Source organism: Macaca mulatta, chromosome 3 (genome assembly GCF_049350105.2).
Source record: "Macaca mulatta isolate MMU2019108-1 chromosome 3, T2T-MMU8v2.0, whole genome shotgun sequence".
Classification (NCBI taxonomy): domain Eukaryota; kingdom Metazoa; phylum Chordata; class Mammalia; order Primates; family Cercopithecidae; genus Macaca; species Macaca mulatta.
Window position 1 is genome coordinate 3,307,211 of NC_133408.1, and position 25,434 is coordinate 3,332,644.

The 25,434-nt window shown below is 55.4% G+C and overlaps 1 long non-coding RNA gene across 1 annotated transcript; it reads right to left on the bottom strand.

Moving 5' to 3' along the window:
- Nucleotides 1-1,697: 1,697 nt before the first annotated feature.
- On the bottom strand, nucleotides 1,698-5,108 carry LOC114676789 (uncharacterized). Its single transcript, XR_013414872.1, has 4 exons — nucleotides 4,926-5,108; nucleotides 3,542-3,644; nucleotides 2,819-2,906; nucleotides 1,698-2,418 (listed from the first exon to the last, which is right to left on the bottom strand). It is a non-coding gene; the product is annotated as an uncharacterized LOC114676789 (long non-coding RNA).
- Between the last annotated feature and the right edge of the window lie 20,326 nt (nucleotides 5,109-25,434).

The following is a 25,434-nucleotide window of genomic DNA, read 5'->3' on the forward strand; positions in this document are numbered from 1 at the left end:
TGGAATAGCTGTCCAGGCCTGGGCGCCTCGAAGAAGGCTGCCAAGCCCTGCCCCTGCTGTAGGGGTGCGGGGTTGGGGGGTAAGACTCCAGAGACCTCTCTGCATCTCCTTGTCTTCAGTGGCCAGAGGTGCGGCCTGAGCTCAAGGGAGGGGCTTCTGCCACAAATTCTGTGGCAGGGCAAAGCACACTTTTCCTGGGGAGGACCACGGGGTCCCCTGCGTTGCCCCCAGCGGAGTGTGGGCTCACCTTGCAAGAGCCACATTGAGAAGCTCCAGTTCTGGGAGTGTGCGGACTCTTAACCAGGCAGGCCCAGGCCCTGGGGCACACAAAGGCAGGGCCTGCTCTCCCAGCTGCCCCTGCCAATGGGGGCTGGACTGTCCTACCCTCCTCCCTTCTACCTCCCCACTGTCTTCCCTCTCCACTGTCACCACTGCCTCCCTCTTCCACTGTCCTCCCTGCACTGCCCTCCCTCCACCTTACCCCTCCCCCCGGCAACTCCCCATCCTGTCCCCAGGCTCCCCCAGCTCTCCCTCCTCCCCACTGTCCCCCCTCCCACTCCCCATGCTGTCCCCAGGATCCCCCACATGGACTTGGTGACGTCCTTCCATGCCTTGCCGGTCTGAGTTTCCATGATGGGCCGGGCCTGCAGCTTTGCTCCTACATCCCTGCCCAGACTGCAGCTGTCCATGCAGGGGGCGAGCTCCAGCACCTGCGGCATCCTTCTGTGGGGGCCTCTCTGTGCTGTAGCAGCCAGGGACCTCAGGTGCCCACGCATGACACCACCGCTCCTCCTCATCCTGACCCAACCTGTCAGGAGCAGGACTTGGTTTGGCGGTGTTAACCTTAGAGCCTGCAAGGGTCTTCCTCCTGGCGGTCCTGGCCGTAGCCTGGGGAGGCCGCAACTCCAGGCCACTCCAGACCTCCTTCCTCTGGGCCTTCCATGTGGTGGCAACCACCGCAGCTGCAAGGGAGGGGAAATGGAGCCTTTGTTCTCTGGCCGGGCTGGGGTCTGGGGGAAGCCATGGGCTCGAAGACTGGAGTCTTCTTTGATGGAGAAGCGGCCACTCCTGGAGACCAGCAGCAAACACAGGGGCACAACGTGGAAGGTGCTGGCGTCGGCCCACACAGGTGATGGCGTCAGACTCAGGAGTCACCAGGCTCAAAGGGCCCAGGCACTGCAAGTCCTGCTCAGTCCCAGACACAGTGCACTCCTGTCACCCTCGCCCTCAGCCAGGCCCCACACAGGCCAGGGAGCACTGGCAAAGCTTGGTGACCCTCAGGGGGCCAGCATCCATCCAGGCTGAGGGTGGTCAGTGGCCCGCCTTGCCCCGGTGGAAAACTCACGGATGAAGATTTCATGCCCGACTCCAAAGGCAAGAGATTTTATTATTTTATTTTCCTGAGCCAGTCTCGCTCCGTCACCCAGGCTGGAGCGCAATCTCTGCTCACTGCAACCTCCGCCTCCTGGGCTCAAGCAATTCTCCTGCCTCAGCCTCCCGAGTAGCTGGGATTACAGGTGTGCACCACCACGCCCGGCTAATTTTTGTATTTTTAGTAGAGACGGTTTCACCATGTTGGTCAGGCTCGTTTCAAACTCTGACCAACTTTGGGAGGCTGAGGTGGGCAGATCACCTGAGGTCAGGAGTTCGAGATCAGCCTGACCAACATGGAGAAACCCCGTCTCTACTAAAAGTACAAAATTAGCCAGATGTGGTGGTGCATGCCTGTAATCCCAGCTACTCAGGAGGCTGAGGCAGGAGAATCACTTGAACCCAGGAGGCGGAGGTTGCAGTGAGCTGAGATCGAGCCACTGCACTCTAGCCTGGGCGACAGAGCGAGACTCCATCTCAAAAAAAAAAAAAGTATCAACGATGAAGTTAGCGATGATGAGAGTATCCACGATGAAATGATCGATGATGGGGGAACCCCAGGAACCCCTCCGCCTCCACTGTAAATGAAGCCTCAAGCACAACCCAGCTGTGTGCAGGACCGTCGCGCGCCTTTGGAAGAGCCCAGGTCTGGGCACAGCTGCCCGCTCAGGCCAGAGGGAGGCCTGCCATGCCCCAGGAAGGCACTGGCTTGGAGTTTTTCTTCATTGTGAAGAATCATGATGACGAATTAGAATTAGTGAGTTTGGCACGAATGAGATGCTTCCTCCAGGACGTTACTGGAGGGCGCTGCTAGCTGGCATCCTGGCCTGGAGGCGCTTCCCCTCTCATTCTTCTCAGGAGTGAGTCCTGGCTGAGGACTGCTCCCAGGGCAGGCCTCTGGGCTTTAGGAGCTTGGTCCTGAGCCGCAGGGGCGTGGTGGCTGGTCTGCAACAGGCTTTCCCCGCCGTGGATGTGTGGACACTCTGGAGGCCTGGAATTTCAGCAACGTCAGCCAACGGCCACAGGGACAACCACAGTAAAGCCAGCCTGCTGGGAGAAAAGCAACAGACTTAGAGCTAAAATCACCCCCGGAACTTCCTGTCTACCTGGACACCTGTCTACAGGGCCTGAAAGAGGAACTGACACTTTCTCCTCCTGCGGGGCTGCGTCAGGAAGGAGCCAGTCTGGCAGGGGCTGCCCCGGCCCACCCGGACTCCGCTCAGAGCCTGGGCCCTCGGTTCCCGTGAAGCTCTGAGGGCAGGTTGGCAGCCACAGCACTGGGCCAGGACCCAAGATGGGGCAGGCCAGGCCCTCCACCAAGGGTCCAGTCCCTCTATGCAAATGCAGGTAGCGCCTGTGTGCGGCCAGGGGCCCCTGGGAGAATGCAGTGAGGAAGGGCGGGTAGATGTGCTTGGACCGAGACAGAAAGCTCCAGGGTGGCGCTTGCCATGAGCGTGGGCATGACCCTCCTCCTCTTCCTCCTTTTCCTCCTCCTCCTCTTTCTTTTCCTTCTCTTCCAGGCGCTTCCCCTGCAGCTGCAGTGGGAGGAGTTTCCAGATGCTGAAATGTGCTCCTGGGGCAGCAGCCCCCTGCCTGCTGGAGTCTCTCCTGGACTCCGCTGCTGGGCTGTGCACATAGCACCCATTTTAGGGCACAGCCGGTGGGGAGGCCACAGAGGGGAATCCTCCTGTGGCAATGGGGATAAATGTCCTGTCTGCCAGCCGGGGGCAACCCCATCCCGTGTGGCCTAAGGCAAAACTTGGAATCCACATTGCTTGATTTTGGGATGGTGTTCTGCACCATCCCAAATGGTAAAGGGATAGGCAAAGTTTTTGTTGTAAGCCATTCAGGGACCCTCCTGACAGAACCCTGGGGATTCTGGAGGTAAAAGCTGTAAGGTTGGGAGTAGACCCTGGAGCCCCACCCTCCCTGCCCCCTCCAACCCCCGACCCTCAATGAGGTTCTTTAGAGGACTATGTCCTGGGGCTGCCCACACAGCCGGGCACTCTAGGGCCTGGGAAGACACTGCTCTCCCATGCATGTCGGGGACACAGGCTTTCGTCCTCAGCACGTGTGCAGGTCAGGTGGGGACCCAGGGGAGGCAGCCGGGCTGGGTGACAGCTTAGACAGAGACAATGGCCAGCCACAAGATGCAGTTAAATAAATACACAAAGCTGCTTTCCAATGGTTTGCAATGGATTCTGAACAGCCCGGGGCCCTAGAACAGCTAGATTCCTCACTCCTCTCCACTCTCAGGCCAACCTCTGGTCTCACTTTATAAAAAAGAGATTGGGCTGGTTTACTCAGCCAAGAAACACTGAAGAGATGGTACCTAAAATCAAGGGCTTTGGATCATCTGTCTGGCCCAGGCCTTCCCACCCCCCCGCCTCTGACAGGGCTTCCCACCTCCCCCACCCCACCCGGCCTCTGACAGGGCTTCCCACCTCCCCCCACCTCTGAGAGGGCTTCCCACCTCCCCCCACCTCTGAGAGGGCTTCCCACCTCCCCCCACCTCTGAGAGGGCTTCCCACCTCCCCCCACCTCTGAGAGGGCTTCCCACCTCCCCCCACCTCCGACAGGGCTTCCCACCTCCCGGCCTCTGACAGGGCTTCCCACCTCCCCGCCTCCGACAGGGCTTCCCACCTCCCACCTCTGACAGGGCTTCCCACGTCCCCGCCTCAGACAGGGCTTCCCACCTCCCCTTTCTGACAGGGCTTCCCACCCCCCCCCGCCTCTGACAGGGCTTCCCACCCCCCCGCCTCCGACAGGGCTTTCCACCTCCCCCTTCTGACAGGGCTTCCCACCTCCCCGCCTCCGACAGGGCTTCCCACCTCCCACCTCCGACAGGGCTTCCCACCTCCCACCTCCGACAGGGCTTCCCACCTCCCACCTCCGACAGGGCTTCCCACCTCCCGGCCTCCGACAGGGCTTCCCACCTCCCACCTCCGACAGGGCTTCCCACCTCCCACCTCTGATAGGGCTTCCCACCTCCCCGCCTCCGACAGGGCTTCCCACCTCCCACCTCTGACAGGACTTCCCACCTCCCCGCCTCCGACAGGGCTTCCCACCTCCCCCCCGCCTCCGACAGGGCTTCCCACCTCCCCCCCGCCTCTGACAGGGCTTCCCACCTCCCCCTTCTGACAGGGCTTCCCACCTCCCCGCCTCCGACAGGGCTTCCCACCTCCCCGCCTCCGACAGGGCTTCCCACCTCCCACCTCCGACAGGGCTTCCCACCTCCCACCTCCGACAGGGCTTCCCACCTCCCACCTCCGACAGGGCTTCCCACCTCCCACCTCCGACAGGGCTTCCCACCTCCCGGCCTCCGACAGGGCTTCCCACCCCCCCGCCTCCGACAGGGCTTCCCACCTCCCCCTTCTGACAGGGCTTCCCACCTCCCCGCCTCCGACAGGGCTTCCCACCTCCCCGCCTCCGACAGGGCTTCCCACCTCCCCGCCTCCGACAGGGCTTCCCACGTCCCCGCCTCCGACAGGGCTTCCCACGTCCCCGCCTCCGACAGGGCTTCCCACCTCCCCGCCTCCGACAGGGCTTCCCACCTCCCACCTCTGACTTCAGTTGGGAAGAGGATGGAGGTGGGAGATGGAGGATGAGGCCCTCCTCATCTGCTCGGCCAAGTCTGTTCTGCTCTGCGGTTTGTGGGTTTGACACTCGCGGCCTTGAAAACAAGCCTCCCAGCCCAGCCTCCATCCTCCTGACAGCAGTGCTGCCTGTGAGTGTTCGTATGGCATGGCGAAGCCACAGCTCAGTGGACACTCCCGCTCCTGATAACACTGTTATCAACGCCGTGCACAGGGGAGGGCGAGCACACCGCCCTTCCAGAGGCCGGGAAGCTCCCGAAGCCTCGGGGTGATTGACCTGCCCCTGCCATGCCCCTAATAGCCCCATCTTCTCACTCCACCTTCCTGCCACTTTCTGAGTCCCGGTTCCAGGCACCTGCCTGCCCTGGGTGAGTGAAGCCACCAGTACACACCCAGGTCACGTTAGAACTGCCCGGTTCCATCCCAGGCCAGTGTAAACCAAAAATAAGACCCGAAGTCCTCAGCCAACTGAAGTGACCCCCGCTTGGCCATGTTCACCCCAGAGAAGCCTGGAAAACCTCACGGGTGGCCACACAGGCCTCGTTATGTCCCCGAGCAGCTCAGCCTCGAGCTGCGTTTTAACACTGCTTTTCTTTCCTCCTTTCTCCCCGGTCTCAAGACGTAGCTTTGAGCAAACTACAGATGTGCTTCCTTTCATCTTTGAAAGCCAGCCTGGGAGCGAGCTGTCAGCCCACTGCCCTCCCTCTGCCACCTGCAGCTCCCGGGCCCTGTGCACATTTGTTTATCTGGATGCTGGTTAAGTGCACACCATGCTCACCTATCTGGTCATCTATTTCCTTAGAAGCTTCGGGGGCCAGATCCTGGCACAAACTAGGCACCTCCGGAATTCCCTCCCCAGCAGGCGGGTTACTTTGAGGCCGGAGCTCACTCCTGGCTAAAGATTCACTGCAAGATTGACTGCGATTGATTTGTAATCTGGGGGCGACCTGCGATGGCGCGGCCCCTTCCCCAGATGTGTTTGTGGTGGAAGTTATCCAAGTGACACGGCACTGAAGTGTGTGATCGGTGGCAAATCCGTACAGGTCTGCGGCAACCGCAGCTCTTGTCTCCTCAGAAGAAAGAATTCATTCGACCAAGGAGCAGAAGGCAGAAGGAGAGACTGAGCAAGTTTTAGAGCAGGAGTGACATTTATTAAAAAGCTTCAGAGCAGGAATGGAAGGAAGGAAAGGACACTTGGAAGGGGGCCGAGCGGGTGACTTGAAGGACAAGTGTGTGGTTTGACCTTCGACTTGGGTGTATACGTTGGCACGCGTCCGGGGTCTGACATGCTTTCTCCCCTGATTCTTCCCTTGGGCTGGGCTGTCCACACGTGCGGCGGCTGCCAGCACTTGGGAGGAGCATGCGCTGTGTGTTTACTGGAGCTGTGCACCTGCTCACCTGAGGCGTTGTTCCCTTACCTGTCAATGTCCCTAGGAGGCCATAGGCCAGTTACACTCCACAGTTTTGCCTTTTAATCCACATGCTTGAGCCCACTCACCCAGTGCCGGAGGTCTTATGGGGAAGCTGCTGATCACCAGTTTCAGGATTTTTTTGTCTGTTGGGAGACTGCCTTTCCCTGGCGTTGGCTGTGACCAATTATTATTTTAGAGAGACAGTTAACCGCCACCCGACCAACCCTGATGGTCGCCTGACATTCCTGGTTGGGAGGGCCCTCTCCTGCCCTGCTCACGTCTGACCAGCTGCCTCGTGTAACAGATGGAACAATAACGCAAGAGAAGCCATCAGAGCGGGTCACCTGGCACCTCCTAGCCCCTGCCTCTCCTGCATTCCAGACCCCCTCTATGCTTCCCTTTACAAATTGAAGAGTGGCCATTTTTGGAAAGAGTTCCGGTCAATCTCCTCCTTGCTAGCACGGAGAATAAAACTCACTCTTTCTTTTTTCTTTTTCTTTTTTTTTTTTTTTTTTTTGAGGCAGAGTCTCGCTCTGTCACCCCAGCTGGAGTGCAGTGACGTGATCTTGGCTCACTGCACGCTCTGCCTCCTAGGTTCACATCATTCTCCTGCCTCAGCCTCCTGAGTAGCTGGGACTACAGGCACCCGCCACCACGCCTGGCTAATTTTTTGTATTTTTAGTAAAGATGGGGTTTCACCGTGTTAGTCAGGATGGTTTTGGTCTCCTGACCTCGTGATCCACCCGCCTTGGCCTCCCAAAGTGTTGGGATTACAGGTGTGAGCCACCACGCCCAGCAGCTCACTCTCTTTCTGCCACACCCCACCCTTGTCATCGCGGCTTCTTTTTAAGCGGCGAACAGCCAGACCTTTACAGCCGTTTACAGCCACAACCTTCCCTTTCAGAGGTGAGGCACAGCTGGCCGGCCCTGACATGAAAATCGGGATCCTAAGACGGATGGAACACACTCTGTGTGGCAATAAGACACCAAATTCCAGCCTGACTCTGGTATAGCATTGCCAGACTCTGAAGGAAATTAGAATATTTTGCCTCAAAGTATATTTCTTTGACATATTTTGAAATGGCCCCCCAGAGCCATCCTTTCTCAGGGAAATTAGCACCTGTAGAGAATCTCCATGAGTGCAGCCAGGACTGCCCCTTCTAGGACTTTCCGGGCCTAAGAGAGATTAACTGAGAGCCTGACATCTTTAAGGTCTGAAAAGAGACATTTGCCATCTATTCTCTCTGAGGCTGCAACCTACAAGGCTTCATCTGCAAAACAAGGGCCTCAGCCCCCACGCCGGTCATCTTAACTCCAGCCTTCCTTCCGACTTCACCTCTGTAGATAAAGCTTCACGCTTTCAGCCAACCATCAACTAAAGAATCGTGGAACCGGCGGGTGCAGTGGCTCACGCCTGTAATCCTAACACTCTGGGAGGCTGAGGCGGGTGGACCACTTGAGGTCAGGAGGTCGAGACCAACCTGGCCAACATGGTGAAACCCCGTCTCTACTAAAAATACAAAAATTCACCGGGCATGGTGATTTTGTAATCAGGCATGTAATCCCAGCTACTCGGGAGGCTGAGGCAGGAGGAGTCATTTGAACCCAGGAGGCAGAGGTTACAGTGAGCCGAGATCGCGCCATCGCACTCCAACCTGGGCGACACAGAATAAGACTCAGTCTCAGAAAATAAAGAATCATGGAACCTACCTATGACCTGTAAACCCCGCTCCAAGTCAAGATCTCCTGCCTTTCAGGCCAAATCAGTGTGCACCTTCCACGCACTGATTTATGGCTTTGCCTGTAACTTGTGTCTTCCTGAAATGAGTAAAACCAAGCTGTAACCCAGCCGCCTCAGGGCCACTCACTCAAGGCTTCCTGGGTTTGTGTTTTCTTCAGGCCACAGTCACATGTACAGGCTCAGAATAAACCTCTGTGAAATATTTTAGAGTCTGTTTTTTCCCATTAACAGCAGTTATGGAAAGGTGTTAACCACAAAGGGATCCCAATCCAGACCCCAAGACGGTACCTGGACCTCCTTCAAGAAAGAATCTGGGGAGAGTCCATAAGGTGAAAGCAAGTTTATTAAGAAAGTAAAGGAATAAAAAAATGGCTACTCCATAGGCAGAGCAGAAGTATGGGCTGCTGGTTGGCTATTATTATAGTTATTTATTGATTATATGCTAATCAAGGGGCAAATTATTCATGAGCTTTCCAGGAAAGGGGTGGGCAATTCCTGAAACTGAGGGCTCCTCTTTTATTTACTTATTTATTTATTTATTGTTTGAGACAGGTCTCACTTTGTCATCCAGGCTGGAGTGCAGCCGTGTGATCTCGGCTCACTGCAACCTCCGAATCCTGGGTTCAAAAGATTCTCATGTCTCAGCCTCCCGAGTAGCTGGGATTACAGATGTGCACCACACCTGGCTAATTTTTCTATTTTCGGTAGAGATGGGGTTTTGCCATGTTGACCAGGCTGGTCTCGAACTCCTGGTCTCAAGTGACATGCCCATCTCAGCTTCCCAAAGTGGTGGGATTACAGGCGTGAGCCACTGCTTCTGGCCATCCTCCTCTTTTTAGACAATATAGGGTAACTTCCTGATGTTGCCATGGCATTTGTAAACTGTCTGGTGCTGGGGAGAGTGTCTCTTAGCATGCTAATACATTATAATCAGCATCTAAAGAGCAGTGAGGTTGGGCCACATGGTGAAACCCCATCTCTACTAAAATAAAAAAAATTAGCCAGGCATGGAGGCGTGTGCCTGTAATCCCAGCTGCTTGGGAGGCCGAGGCAGGAGAATTGCTAGAACCCAGGAGGCAGAGGTTGCAGTGAGCTGATAACGTGCCATTGCACTCCAGCCTGGGCAACAAGAGCAAGAGTAGGTCTCAAAAAAAAAAAGGCCGGGCGCGGTGGCTCACACCTGTAATCCCAGCACTTTGGGAGGCTGAGGCGGGTGGATCATGAGGTCAGGAGATTGAGACCATCCAGGCTAACACGGTGAAACCCCGTCTCTACTAAAAATACAAAGAATTAGCCAGGCATTGTGGCACATGCTTGTAGTCCCAGCTACTCGGGAGACTGAGGCAGGAGAATGGCCTCAGGTGATCGGCCTGCCATGGCCTTCCAAATTGCTGGGATTACAGGCGTGAGCCACTGTGCCCGGCCCAAATTATTTATCTGGATCTTCTGGATCTTTGCATTTCCTGTTGCGAAGTTCCACCTTGACAAATGCTGTTTTGTCCAAACAATCCTCAGGACGAATTGGCCAAGGGCATTTTCCTTAAGTAACAATCCTTTATGTGAGGCCCACAGTTTATTTGCAACATCCATGAATGAATTGTCAGTGTCTTTCTTAGTGACTGTTGGATGACTGTTTCCCGAAGGCCCCACCCTGGACATAGACCCCCACATCGGCCTCAGCTTTCCCGAACAGCTGGCCTTACTCCGGGGCTCTCCCCAGGGCAACCCCTAGAAAGGTGTGTTATATTTTCAAGAAACGGCCCTCAGCTCCTGAACATGTAACTTTTGTTAATTCAATGACAGTGACTCCTTTTGATAAAGGGAATTTCCGTTCGTTTCTTTAAAAAAAATTTTTTTTAACGGTCTCTATTTTTAACACTCTCAGCTGAAGCCCCAAGGTTCGCTTCGTGAGGCCCAGGGCCCAGGACATCTCCTTTCCTGTGAAGCTGTTCTGCTGAAGCACACAGGAGGTGGGGTGCTTTGTATTCATTCATTCATCCCACCTTCACTCACTCATTCATGCAGCCCACATTCACTCATTCATCAACACACGTTCACTCACTCATTCGTTCCTCACACATTCATTTATTCATTCATTCATCCCGCATTCACTCATTCATTCATTCTGCATCCACTCACTTATTCATCTAATTCACTCGCTCATTCATTCATCTCACATTCACTCACTCCTTCATCCCAAATTCACTCATTCATTCATTCATCCCACATTCACTCACTCATTCACCCCATATTCACTCAGCCCACATTCACCCACTCACACATTCATCCCACATTCACTCACTCATTCATCCCACATTCACTCATTCATTCATTCATCCCACATTCACTCACTCATTCATCCCACATTCACTCACTCATTCATCCCACATTCACCCACTCACACATTCATCACACATTCACTAACTCATTCATTCATCCCATATTCACTCATTTGTCACTCATCCCACATTCATTCACAGGCATCCATCCATTCATTCCACATTCATCTGTCCCTGTCCAGCAGGGCCGAGCAGGTGGTGGGACCTGTTCCAGGAATTGGAGACAGAGGGCAAGCTGCGCAGAAGGCAGGTAAGCGAGACAGTGTTGGAGTGACCTGGGCTCTGGGAGAGAGTCAAACAGGGGACTTATCAAACTCTGTGAGTGTTAGGGAGGCTTCTGAGGAGGTGATATTTGTCAAACCTATGACCCTGTGTCCTCTATCCTTCCATCCATTCATCCATCCCTCCCCCCCTTCCCTTCATCTATCCATCCATCCCTCCCTCCATCTATCCTTCCATCCATCCCTCCCTCCATCCCTCCCTCCCTCCATCCTTCCTTCCCATCCCTCCCTCCCTCCCTCCATCCTTCCTTCCCATCCCTCCTTCCCTCCATCCCTCCATTCCTTCATCCATCCATCCCTCCCTCCCTCCTTCTATCCCTCCATCCTTCCCTCCCATTCATCCCTCCCTCCCTCCATCCATCCATCCATCCATCCCTTCCTCCATCCATCCCTCCATCTCTCTGTCTATCCATCCCTCCCTCCCTCCCTCCCTCCATCCTTCCTTCCCATCCCTCCCTCCCTCCCTCCATCCTTCCTTCCCATCCCTCCTTCCCTCCATCCCTCCATTCCTTCATCCATCCATCCCTCCCTCCCTCCTTCTATCCCTCCATCCTTCCCTCCCATTCATCCCTCCCTCCATCCATCCATCCCTTCCTCCATCCATCCCTCCATCTCTCTGTCTATCCATCCCTCCCTCCATCCCTCCCTCCATCCCTCCCTCCATCCTTCCCTCCTGTCCGTCCTTCCCTCTCTCTCGTCCATCCCTCCCTCTCTCCCTCCCTCCACCCATCCCTCCCTCCCTTCATCCATCCATCCCTCCTCCTTCCATCCCTCCATCTCTCCATTCCTCTCAGCCACCTATCCTTCCCTCCCCTCCATCCCTCCCTCCCTCCATCATCCCTCCTTCCATCCCTCCATTCCTATATCCCTCCCTCCTTCCCTCCATTCATCCAGCCAGCCAGCCATCCTTTTGTTTGCTCCTGTCCTGGGTGCCGAGAATGTGTGGACCATAGTGTTCACACCCCCTGCTGTGGCACCATGCCTAGCTGGAGAGACAGACACATGTAAGTCACCAGTCATCTTCTGAAGAGGTGGGTCTGGGGCTGACAGAGAAACCCAGAATGTTCTTCCACAGGGGGTGGGGACGCCAGCTGATCAGTGGACTCTGGAGAGAGGTTGGGGGAGCAGGGCCTGTCCATGCAGAAATCTTACCCATGGTGGGTAGGAACTTCCAAAGGCAAAGGACAGTGGACTTTTCTTCAGGTTGATGGATTACTTTTTAAAATTGTAACATAAGTCAGGCATGGTGACTTATACTGGTAGTCCCAGCTACTCTGGAGGCAGAGGCAGGAGGATCACATGAGCCCAGGAGTTTGAGACCAGCCTGAGCAATATAGCAAGACCTGTCTCTAAAATAAAATAATAACATCCAGTTGTCCCTCAGTATCCTCTGAGGGTAAGTCCCAGGACCCCTGTGGATACTGAAGTCCCCAGAATAAAATGGCATAGTGTCTGCCTAGCACCTGTGCCCACCCTCCCGCACGTCTCCCTGCATCCTGTGAACCATTGCTAGATCACTCATCAGACCTAACACAACGCAATGCTCTGTCAATAGCTATACTGTATTTCTGATTTGTGTTCTTTTATTGCTGTATTATTCTTTTTTTCCTTTTTGCTTTTTCAAATAGTTTGCGTCTGGGTTGGTTGCCTCCAGGGACGTGGAACCCTCGGGTCTGGAGGCCAGCTCATCTCTCAGTTGGTGAAAATGTTCCCTTAACCTGGAGAATGCTTGCCACTCTTGCTCGGTCTGCTCCTGGATCCGGTCTGTGTCATTTTGCCCGGATCCTGGGCCCACTCCCAAGGAGGGCTCCCCCAGCTGCAGGGGTGAGGGCCTGTGCTGTGTGGGCCCCTGGCTCATCTGCCAGCGACCCATGATTGTTCCCTGGGGCTCTGCCACCCCCAGCTGACTTCGCTACACAAGCTCCTGATTCCCTGGACAGGCCGTGTTGGTGGGGTGTGCCCAGAAAGGCACTGTGTGGGGTGCTGCTATTGTCAGGGGCCTGGGGTCCCCAGTGCCCTCTGTGACTTTCATGAGCAGAATGGAGGCACTCTGTCTCCCCTCATGTCACCACGTCCCGCTGTCAGGAAGGGACAGGGTCTCAGTGTTCCCAGGGCCTGCCTGCTGGAGGGCTGGAGCTGAGCTGCTGTTAGTGTGGGTCATGGCATGGGTGGCTCTGAGTCAATGGCCCATTTTCTGTGAAGTGTGGAGGGGGGCAGCCTGAGCCTCTCACTCAGGTTGAACAGGAGCTTGGGGAACCCTCTTCCAGACCCTAAGGGGGTCCTGCTCTGTGTCCTGACCATCCCTCACAGGGTCTGCTCTGTGGTCCTGACCTCACTCAGGCCCTGCTCTATAGCAAAGAAACAAGCTAGGCCTTTCTCCTTTGATGTGGAGATAGGAAAAAACAAGTTTTAGAATAACATGCCCAGAATGACCCCACTAGGAACAATCGACTGTAGGACTGGGAGGATTTGAACATATGTGAGCAAAAAGAGGGCACCAGAGGGCTGTTCAGACGGATAATTGTGCAGGTGGGCATCCGTGCAGGTGGTACAGGTGGGCATCTGTGCAGGTGGGCATCTGTGCAGGTGGGCATCTGTGCAGGTGAGCATCTGTGCAGGTGGGCATCTGTGCATGTGGACCCAGGTGGACATCAGTGCAGGTGGGCATCTGTGCAGGTGGGCATTTGTGCGGGTGAGCATTTGTGTAGGTGGGCATCCATGCAGGTGGACATCAGTGCAGGTGGGTATCTATACAGGTGGACATTGGTACAGGCGGACATTGGTACAGGTGGACATTGGTACAGGTGGGCACTCATGCAGATGGGCATTTGTGGAGGTGGACATCCATTAGCTGTCACCCTTATGCCCACTGTCCTCATCCTGAGGATCCAGAGCCTCCTTCCTTGCCATATGTCCCCCACTCTCACCTCAACAAGTAGGGCAGGTCCTTACCACCTGCCTCTGCCTGCCCCTCCAGGTTAGCCTCCCAAGGTTGGGCCTTCTTCTTGCCTCAGCCTCACTCGCCTTCCAGCAATATAGCTATGTTATGGGCCCACATCCAAAATCCATACAGCCCACACCACCTGCAGGACCAGGCCAGCCAGTCAAGCTTGTACAGTCAGTCAGGGCTCACTGCTCCCTCCCTGGCCCTCCCTGACCCTCTGAAAGGCCCTTTTCTTACCCACCCAGGTGTCCATTCACCTGCCCTGAGATCCCCTCCCCTCCTGTACCCTGGCAGTTCCCATGAGCCTCAGCCCCCTCCAAGCCCGTCTCCTCAGCAAAACCTTCCCTGAGACTCCAGCCCTTCCCTTTCCGCTGTGATAGGATCTCACTGCATCTGCAGAAGATTTAGTCTCTCCCGGCCCTGAGGCCCCGATGAATCACCCAGGCCTGGGTTCTTCCTGGGGACGGAAGACACTGACGGAGGCGGCAGCCGCTTCCCTGTGAACACACATTCACGTCCTCCTCCTTGGAGGCTCCTTCCAACCACAACAAATGTGCAGACCCAGATTGGAGGCTCCTTCCAACCACAACAAATGTGCAGACCGACAAGGACAGGCAGGATGATGATGTGGGGGCAGGGAGGACTGAGAGCAGCTGCCCCCAGAGAGGGAGCGGGTCAGAGAGAGTGAAAGGAAGGACACAGACACAGACACGTCCCCACTATAGCTGGGGCTGGAGAGGGACAACCCAATGTCTCTGGACTTTGTCAAGTGTCCCCTGGGGTTTAAAAGGGCCTGGGGTGCGAAGCTCTGGTCCAGGCAAAGTTGTGTCCCTGGACAATGACTGTGTCCAAATCGCCCCTGCCCCCCCGGGGTCTGAGTCACCCAGTCATGCCACAGTGGTGGCTCTTCTGCATGTGGACCAGAGACACCTGTTCTCCCTGATGCCCAAGACAGTGTTGGAGATGAACAAATGATTTAACAAACGCTGCAGAGGGGAGGCCTCCCTCAGCCTGCGGCCGCTTGCTGACATTCCCCACGTGTCCTCCCGCCCCCAGCCCTGGAGGGAGCCCACAGTCTCACTTCGGAAAACCCCTCCAGAAAGCCCGGGACAGAGCAGGTGTGTGGAGGAAACCGGAAGCGACCATGCACCCACGCCGGGGCAGCCACCTGGAAACGCGGTCAGATGTGACCTTTCCACAGACTCGGGGGTGCTGGGCCCCGAGCAGAAGCGGCGGGGGGGTCCTCCTGGGTGTCTCAGGGTCCCCGGGAGCCTGGGTCAGGGCGAGTGGCTGCTCCCTGGCCTCAGGTGACCTGGGTGCCCGGGGAGTGAGGCATGGCAGGCGATACCGGACCCCACCCACTGCATACACCTCTGGAATAGCGATTGCCATGATCGATGTCAGTAGCCCGGGCTGGGGGCCAGCAGATGGGTGTTGGGGGGTAGAAGGAGCTGGTGTGAGAGGAAGTAGGGCAAGCGAGGGCTGGGAACTGGTTTGGGAACAACCGCAGCCTGGTCAGCAGGACCCACAGGGCCTGGAGAGGGGCTGGGGCTGACTGCTGGGTGACCGGCTTCGCTGCAGCCACATTCCTACAGGGGACACAGACCCACTCACATTAGAAAAGTGGCCCCTGCACCCCCAGTCAGCCTCCCGGAACGGCCACCACTGTTTCCGGATTTGCTGGGGCACGTCTCCCCCACGGGGCACACATGCGTGGCCTCAGGCCTGAACGGAGCTGCTCACAGCACCCACTTCCCTTTCGGTTTTCAAGCTGCTGTGCCGGGGGGAGGGAAGCCTTCCCCCAAGGGGTGTTCTTATTTATTTTCTTAATCACAGGTAACCAGAACTGAGCAGGTGATTGGGTCACAGCCAAGAGATGGATTTTGTATCCAGAAGTTTCCGTTTCACAATCGCTAAGCTACTCATACTCAAAGATTAGCGTCAACAAGAAATAAAATGACTCCAACACAGATATAAAACGAATGCACGCTCAAGATTTCCTTCAGGTCATTGTTAGTGCAGAAACCGGTACGATGTGCCAGCCGGGTCAAAGGAGAAGGGACAGAGGTACGTGTGTACGCCGGGTAAAGGAGTGCAGGGGCCCTTCCCACAGGAGGACTGGCTCTCCCACCGACGGGCGGGCAGTGGGAACGCATGGGCAGCCCCAGGCGGAGTCCATCTGCATGCTGTCCAGGCAGTCCAGACTGTCCAGGCTGCTGCAACAGAGGACCACAGGCGGGGGCTAGAAACCGTGGGTGTGGCCGGGCGCGGTGGCTCAAGCCTGTAATCCCAGCACTTTGGGAGGCCGAGACGGGTGGATCACGAGGTCAGGAGATCGAGACCATCCTGGCTAACCCGGTGAAACCCCGTCTCTACTAAAAAAATACAAAAAAAAAACTAGCCGGGCGAGGTGGCGGGCGCCTGTAGTCCCAGCTACTCGGGAGGCTGAGGCAGGAGAATGGCGTAAACCCGGGAGGCGGAGCTTGCAGTGAGCTGAGATCCGGCCACTGCACTCCAGCCTGGGCGACAGAGCGAGACTCCGTCTCAAAAAAAAAAAAAAAAAAGAAACCGTGGGTGTTTGTCCTTACACAGTTCTGGAGGCCAGAGTCCAGCGCCAAGGCATCGGCAGCACTGGCTCCTGGGAACTCGGGGAGAATGCGGTCCAGCCTCAGCCCCTTCTGGCACAGCCGGCAGCCCTCGTGTCCCCGCATCAAGGCTGCGGCACTCCAATCTCCGACTCCATCCTCCTGTGGTGGGCCTCTGCGGGCCCCAAATCTCCCTCTCGTTCGTTCCACACGGGTGCCAGACGCCGGACTCAGGGTCCACCCGCATAACCCTGGATGACCTCATCTCAAGAGCCTTAATTTGTCTGGGCACGGTGGCTCATGCTTGTAATCCCAGCACTTTGGGAGACCAAGGCAGGCAGGTCGCCTGAGGTCAGGAGTTTGAGACCAGCCTGACCAGCATAGTGAAATCCTGTCTCTACTAAAAATACAAAAATTAGCCAGGTGTGGTGGCAGGTGCCTGTAATCCCAGTTACTCGGGAGGCTGAGGCAGGAGAATTGCTTGAACCTGGGAGGCAGAGGTAGCAGTGAGCCGAGATCATGTCACTGCATTCCAGCCTGGGCAACAAGAGCGAGACTCCGCCAAAAACAAAACAAAACAAAACAAAACAAAAACCTTAATTTAATGACACATCTGCAAACACCCTATTTCCAAATAAGCTCACAGCATAGGCATGAAGGTTGGGACTCACACATAGCTTTTGGGGGTCACTGTCAACCCACTACACACGGCTATAAGCAAGAATTATCTGCCTTGCTCTCTGTTATCTGTAATGCACAGATTGGAAAATTGCTCAAAGGCAGTGCGAGGCTAAAATCAGAAAACCCAGAAGGGGCATGGCTCCCGCTGTGGGCACACAGTCCTCCTGCAGGCTCGGCTGCGTGTTCCAAACATGCTCACACTTGCTTCTCGGGGTCGTTCCAAGGCCCCCAGAATGGCCGCTGTGTCTTCTTACGCCCACCGGTCCCTGGGGGCTGCAGGCACAGGCCCTGGGGGCCTGGTCAGTGCTGTTTGGGCAGGGGGAATCCTAGGTCTGAAGACTCTGGAGGGAAGGGGTCTGGAGCACAGAGGAGCCAGGTGAGGGAGACTGGGGTAGGGAGGCCTCCAGGTGCAGGCAGGGGTGGTGCATGGGGTGGAGCTCAGGACCCAAAGATGCCAAGAGCCTGCTCCACCCGCCACCCAACAGCTTGTCCCTTTCTCTCCCAGGCCTCCAGCCTTCCCTCTTCCCTGGTCTTCCCTTCAACACCAAGACTGCAGGCGTCACCCCCACCCTAAGAGCCCAGGCAACCACCACCGCCCCAGGACCCTTTCCCTTCCTCCCTCCCTTTTTCCCATGAGTGCTGGAGCTTGCAGGGCCACCTGTACCCGTGGCTCCCTCTCCAAATGCTTCCCCAACACACACCCTCCTCACTTCCATCGGGCTCTGCTCAGAGAGACCTCCCGACGTCCAGCACCCATGGTCGCAACACTGTGTGAGCTGAGACCCTGTCCTGTCCAGCCCTCGGTTCCAGCGCCTAGAAGGGCACCCACCCTGCAGCCATCCCCATCTGCACCACAGGTGCTCAGCAGACAATGCCTGCAGGTGGGCGAGGGCCCAGCCCTTGGGCCTGGCTGGGGAAGCGTCTGGGGCACAGAGCCCGGCACACGCCTCCGCATTTCACAGATGGCAGGCAAATGAGGAGGAGGGGAAGGAGGGAGGGAGCAGCCCACTGCCAGAAGCCTGTGGGAAATAGGGATCCTTGGGGAGATCCTGGCTCACGGACACCAGAGGGGCGGGGCCACTGGGGAAGGGTCTGGGGCTGGAGGCAAGCTGCTGCCCATGGAAGGCAGCTGGATGGAGGCACCGGGGTCAGGCAGAATAGGCCTGAAGAGAGGGGCCATGGGGTGGGGACACCAAGGGGAGAGGCAGCGGTTGCCCTGGCCAGGGCCCATGGCAGGTGCGGGCATGTCTGTGGGCTGGCTCATCTGGCCCCCGGGCACTCTCCCTGCAGAGGCCCCTCCCACAGCTGCTCTGCTAACCCCCAACCCCCTACCTCCATGCCCCCCTGCCCCCCCGACCCCCTGCCCCACCGCCTGCCACAAACGGGCCCTGTGGCCCCACCCAGAAGCAGACTCACTGGCCTGCCAAACTATCCTTGAAAAACCGAGCCTGAGAATTCTGGGGGAGATTGATTTGAGTAATAACTCCGTCTCCCAGGTGGCGTAGCCGGCCTGGTGTCTGTTAAACTCTTCATAGCAATGCTTTGGTCCCAGTGAAGTGGTTTTGTCTGTGCAGGGGCAGGAAGAGCCCATCAGGTGGTTACACCCGGAGGCCCAGCCCTGCGCCTCCCGCCCTCTCCAGCGTCCGCAGAAGCTGACCCAGAGCCTCTGCTTTGGGATTCCTGGTCTGTGGTCAGGGTGGGCCTGGGGGCTCCCGGGCTGCGGAGCTCCTGGTCTGCTCCCCAGAGGCTGTGGGCAGAAGCTGACTGAGACCTCTGAAGAAATCCTAGGGATTTTCAAGAAACCAGTGCATGTTTTCTCTTCTCTAACCTTGCACAGGGGACACAGAAAGCCCCAAACATCGGGGCCACTGGGATTCGTTTTCCAGAGAAGGATGTTCCGAGTTTGCACCCTGACCACACTGAAGGGGCCGCGTTCCTCCAGTGTCCGTGGCTCCCAGCAAAGCAGACCAGCACCGCCCTCAGCACAGCTAGGCCCAGCCCAGCCCCAGCCCCGGCTGCCAAGCTCACCAAGATGAGAGCTAATAGCTCTGGCCATTGGCCTGCAAGCATTTACTCAGCACCTACTGCATGCTCAGTGCCCACAGACCGAGAGGCAAAGAAGACAAAGTCTCCGTCCTTAGTTCAGAGAAGCCACTCCCAGGCAGGGTTCTAGGAAAGAAGGAGGCCCTGGGCTACACCTGCACTTCTCTGGACCCCAGCAGGATGTGGTTGCATCATCTCCTGGAAGAACGGATTTGCCTTGAAACGCAGGAGACAGAGCGGGCCTGGGAGAAGGAGGTTGTTTCTGCACCTGCCCTCGGGGGAGAGGCTGGTCAGTGGTGATAGTCAATGGGGAGCTCGGAGGAGGAGCAGACAGGATGTGGGAGAGCTCGGGAGAGACCCAGGCTGGGTGTCACGCAGCTCAGACCCTCGGCCACCCAAGCAGCGTAGCCGGCATCACAGCCCACGATGTGAGGCCACCAAGACAGACAGAGGAGGTGAGGGGACCCAGACCGGGCCTAGCCACACGTGGAGGTCGTGGAGGAAGCAGGCATCTATGTGGAATCTCGGCCACGCAGTCTGCCTTGTCCACAGAGAAGTGCCTGTCCGCTGCTTTGAGCGTGTGTGGAAGTCTCCCGAAAGTGTCCACTTTCTCTTCTTCCTTGGGATTTCCTAATGTCTGATGATCCCAGCTTGCGTTCGCCCCCTGTGCTGTGGCCCCACGACGTTCTGTCCAGTTTGATCAGAGCAGAAAGGGGACCCGGGGGCAGCCCAAGAGGCGGGAACCCTCTGGGTGGATTCCAGCCCAGCCCCAGCCCTGCCGGGGTCTTCGTGCCAAACCCCTTGTCAGCCAGGCTTGGAAGCTGGGCTGTGGAGCGACAGTCCTGGCTTGCAGGCAGGTGTCTTAGTCACTCAGGTCACTACGACACAGTTCCACAGCCTGGGCAGCCTACGTAATAGACACGTACCTCTCACACTTCCAGAGGCTGGACGTCCACGGTGACTGCCAAAGAATAAATTTCTGGTTTGCTTTTTGTTTTTTGAGACAGAGGCTTGCTCTGCCGCCCAGGCTGGAGTACAGTGGTACAATTTCATCTCACTGCAACCTCCGCTCCCCGGGTTCAAGCGATTCTTGTGTCTCAGCCTCCCGAGTGGCTGGGATTACAGGCACCCACCACTATACCCGGCTAATTTTCTGTATTTTGAGTACAGACAGGGTTTCAACACGTTGGCCAGGCTGGTCTTGAACTCCTGACCTCAGGTGATACGCCCACCTCAGCCTCCCAGAGTGCTGGGATTACAGGGGTGAGCCACCGTGCCCAGCTAATTTCTGTTGTTTTAAGGCCCCCCGACCCTCCACCGCCCTTGTCTTCAGTGTGTGGTATTTTGGGGCAGTCATGGGAAGCTAATACCCCTGACATGATGGGAGGCGGGAAAATCAAAACAGCGCAGGAAAAAAAAAAAGACAGGCATGGCCAGGACAGCTGGGTGCACTGACTCATGCCTGGAATCCCAGCACTTTGGGAGGCCAAGGTGGGAAGATCACCTGGGGTCAGGAGTTTGAGACCAGCCTGGCCAACGTGGTGAAACCCCGTCTCTACTAAAAATACAAAAATCAGCTGAGTGTGGTGGCAGCCGCCTGTAATCCCAGCTACTTGGGAGGCTGAGACAGGAGAACTGCTTGAACCTGGGAGGCAGAGGTTGCAGTGAGCCAAGATCGCGCCATTGCGCTCCAGCCTGGGCAACAAGATCAAAACTCCATCCCCCAAAAAAAGAGTTCCCAGCCTTACAGCGAGAGTAAATGAAAACTGTCTCCATCTGGCAGGCCCAGGAACCTCAGGGCTGTAGGCCAAATCTAAAGCCTGCCTTGGTTTAGCTTCTTAGCCTCAAGAGGCTTTTAAATCTGAGATTCCCATCTGATCAACATGGAGAGAAAAGGTTATGTTTCTAAAGAAAAGCTATAGGCCTGGGCGCGGTGGCTCACACCTGTAATCCCAGCACTTTAGGAGGCTGAAGTAGGAGGATCACTTGAGCCCAGGAGTTTGAGACCAGCCTGGGCAACATAGAAAGACCCTTATCTCTGTACTTTTTGAAAAAGGAAAGAAAAGCTATAATACACCTGTTAGGAGATTGTAGTTCTGGGCATTGTTTCTGAGCTCTTGTATCTACCTACAGACTAGAATAGATCCTGAATTCTTCTAGATTCCTTCAGTCAAAATTTCTTCCATGGAATTACTACAAATAAAAACTGCTCTGTTCCTAAAGCCTTCTAAACTGAAACTAGATTAATTTTTTTTTTTTTTTGAGATGGAGTCTCACTCTGTCACCCAGCCCAGAGTGCAGTGGTGCAATCTCTGCTCACTGCAAGCTCCACCTCCCAGGTTCACGTCATTCTCCTGCCTCAGCCTCCTGAGTAGCTAGGACTACAGGCGCCCGCCACCACGCCCGGCTAATTTTTTTTGAATTTTTTTTTAGTAGAGACAGGTTTTCACCGTGTTAGCCAGGATGGTCTCAATCTCCTGACCTCGTGATCCGCCCACCTCGGCCTCCCAAAGTGCTGGGATTACAGGTGTGAACCACCACACCTGGCCTGAAACTAGATGAATTTTAAGGAACAAGTCTCATATCTGATGTATGGGCCACACAAGAGATCACCAAACCATCCAATGCCGTAACCACAGACATTTCACCTGCAAACCAGGGGGAGAAGCTGGCATTTTCACAGTGTAGCCAGTGCTTCCAGTTCATGGGGACGAGACTCTGTGTGAGAGATGCCCTCCCTCTTACCGTCTACCTGCTCACGCCACAGGATCATGGTCATTTAGTTAATTCAGCTGGCGATCTTAAGCCCAGCTTTGTGGCTCAAAACTGTTATGCAAACTGGGATTGTCATATTACTATCAATTTTACTTTGTATTTTCCCTTTTTAAACTTTGTACCTGTCACGTGTTAAATTCCTGCAGATGTACACCTCCTAACTAAACAATGCTGGCCCAGCTCTTTGAGATGACAGCAAAGACTATGAAACAAACAAAACTGAAATTAATAATGGACTCCAGGTAGACTCAGCTCTAGAGACATTCCTTTCAAATCTCTCGTTCAAATGTGGCTAAAGGTATTAACGCCGACTCTTCGCTGCTAATCACTCCCCTCCACTGTGGGTCAAAGACCAGCAACCCCGGGACACGCCATCCCAGCACCAACAAGGGACAATCACAACCTCGCAATAGAATAATTCGTCAGTGATTCCTCCAAAGAAAGATCTTGGTAAAAAGGGGAAAATGAGAAAGTTATCAGAATTAAAATGGAGTCACTTCTGTTAAAAAAAAAAAAAACAAAAATACTCTGACAAATAGGCCAGGCGCAGTGGCTCACGCCTGTAATACCAGCACTTTGGGAGGCCGAAGTGGGTGGATCATGAGGTCAGGAGTTTGAGACCAGCCTGGCCAATATGGTGAAACACCGTATCTACTAAAAATACAAAAATTAGCCAGGTATGGTGGCGTGCATCTATAGTCCTGGCTACTCGGGAGGCTGAGGCAGAAGAATCGCTTGAACCCAGGAGGCAGAGGATGCAACGAGCTGAGATCATGCCACTGTACTCCAGCCAGGGCGACATGTACTCTGACAAACTGAGCTGGGGGAGACCATAAAGGGAGGGTTCTCCTGCGTGAATCACTGATAACAAGAGCTATTGAAATGGCTCCAATGACCGGAGGAACATCAGGGTCCTTGGTCCTCCGCTGATTTAGATAAAACGACATGGACACAAGTGGAGTGGTTTTCAGGAGCGAAAAGTTTAATAGGCAAGAAAGAAGGAAGAAAGAAGAAAACGCGGTGGGGCTGGGAGCAAAGAGGCCCTGTGTGCAGCAGAAAGGCATTCCACGACAGCGGGAGGCTGGAGGAGGCGGTGTCTGCTTTGCACAGGGTGCAGGGAATTGATTTGATCAGCTGTGTCATTCACGTAGCCCATGAAAAACCTGGCCCTCATTGGAGCTTGCAGTGAGCTGAGATCCGGCCACTGCACTCCAGCCTGGGTGACAGAGCGAGACTCCGTCTCAAAAACAAAAAAAAAACAAAAAAAACCTGGCCTTCCCACCTTAGCCTTTTAATATGCAAATGTGGGTTGCCATGACGTTTTGAACACATGGTGTTATGTGGGGACGGCCATAACACCTGCCTCACCTGTCGACAAGGAGAAGACGGTGGGAATCGCCATGTTGGGTAGACCCAGTGTCTATTTGCTGGCGTTTGCATATCTAAGCTTGCTGTCCTGGCTCTTTAAGCCGCCTTTCTGTTAGTTTCCACTTAGAACCTTAGAACCGGCTAATTTTTGTATTTTTAGTAGAGATGGGGTTTCACCATGTTGGCCAGGCTGGTCTCGAACTCCTGACTTCAGGTGATCCGCCTGCCTCGGCTTCCCAAAGTGCTGGGATTACAGGCGTGAGCCACGGCACCAGCCTAAACATTATTTCTTTTTTTTTTTTTGAGACGGAGTCTCGCTCTGTCGCCCAGGCTGGAGTGCAGTGGCGCAATCTCGGCTCACTGCAAGCTCCGCCTCCTGGGTTTACGCCATTCTCCTGCCTCAGCCTCCTGAGTAGCTGGGACTACAGGCGCCCGCCACCGCGCCCGGCTAATTTTTTGTATTTCTAGTAGAGACGGGGTTTCACCGTGGTCTCGATCTCCTGACCTTGTGATCCGCCCACCTCGGCCTCCCAAAGTGCTGGGATTACAGGCGTGAGCCACCGCGCCCGGCCTTTTAAACATTATTTCTTAATAACTCTTGTATTACTGTCACAAAAGACTCCGAGAAACCACAATGCTGCATGAAGTCCACTGCAACCATACACAGAAAATACTGTGATGACATCTGCCCAGCAACTGCTGTCCAGCCCTGGACTGGCACCACCCCTACTGATGCTTGTAGACAAGGATAATCGCCTCAAAACAACGGTGTGATCCTCGTTTTCCCTTTAAAAGCCTTTGTCTCCCTTTACCTCCCTGAACACGCACATAGTCTACCACGGCACATGTGTTCCGACTGCAATGCCCTATTTTTGAATAAATGTCGTTTTCTTTCACGGAGCCTCTCTGTCATCTAAGTTGACAAATGTAATCATAGCACAACCCTGGTCTCTGTTGTAATCCATATTTATTCAATCCCAATGGCATACACACTGTGGAGTAAAAGCCATGACATCGAGGCAGGGCATGGGGCTCACACCTGTAATCCCGGCACTTTGGGAGGCCGAGATGGGCGGATTACTTGAGGACAGGAGTTCGAGACCAGTCTGGCCAACATGGTGAAACTCTGTCTCTACTAAAATACAAAAATTAGCTGAGTGTGGTGGCGCACACCTGTAGTCCCAGCTACATGGGAGGCTGAGGCAGGAGAATTGCTTGAAGCCAGAAAGCGGAGGTTGCGGTGGGCTGAGATTGTGCCATTTGCAGTCCAGCCTGGGCGACAGAGCGAGACTCCATTTCCAAAAGAAAAATCATGACATTGAGAGGACAGGGGGAAGAAATGTGGTGGTAACAGAGTTAAAACGTAACAACATGTAGCAGGAAGCCAATGCATAAAGTCTAAAATGATAAACCGAGAAGCTGCGGGTGGACACCACTTTCCCTTCTGCTGCAATGTCCCCTCCCCTCCCCGAGGCCTCGGAGGGCTGGCAGAAGGGGCTCTGCTGTGGCCAACTCTTGGGGTCCCTGCAGTAAATCCAAGCGCCTCCAAGAGCATCCGAGTGACCAGGGACTGGTGAGTTTTCTTGGAGTTGTAGGGCCATGGTGGGCTGCCTAGAGACCCCCGACCTAGGCTCATTCTCCCTCCCTCTTCTCCGCCAAGAGAAGAGCTGTGACCCCCAGGTCAGGAGGAACCCTGTTTGGAGTGTCTGTTTGGAGTTGGATCAGACGGTGATCCAGGGATTTCTTCTTTGAACAGTGATGGCCCCAGGCCAACCCTTTCCTACAGAATGAGCCTTCCCAGGGTTGCCACAGTGGACGGCCTGAATTTATCACACATGGTTGTTGTTCATGTCATTGTCACACATGGGAACTACTGTCCATCAGACGCCTGCCCCAGCAGCCCGGCCGGTCTCGGAGTGAGACATGCTGCTCACTGGCCCTCCCGGCACCTCAGGGGCCAGAAGTGGACGAGGAGCCCTGTGCCTGGACTGGCCATCCCTGGGTGGCAGGCCGGGGCCTCCTCCACCAGGCCCGCATGCCGCTGGGACCATAGGTGAGGGGAAGGTCCCAGGAGGTGACGCTGTCGGAGCCGACGGCCTTGAGATGGTGCCGGGCTGCAGAGAGAAACGCATCCTCGGGAGACCTCGTCAGCACTGACACGGGTTCTTCACTGTGGGAGCCTTGGCCACGGCTCTGCCCTAGGTGGTGAATTACGAGAAGACCAATTCTAGGAAATTTGAGGCAGGAACACCAAGTTCTCTTAACTCAACTATGAATGAACTAAAAAAAATCTGTAAG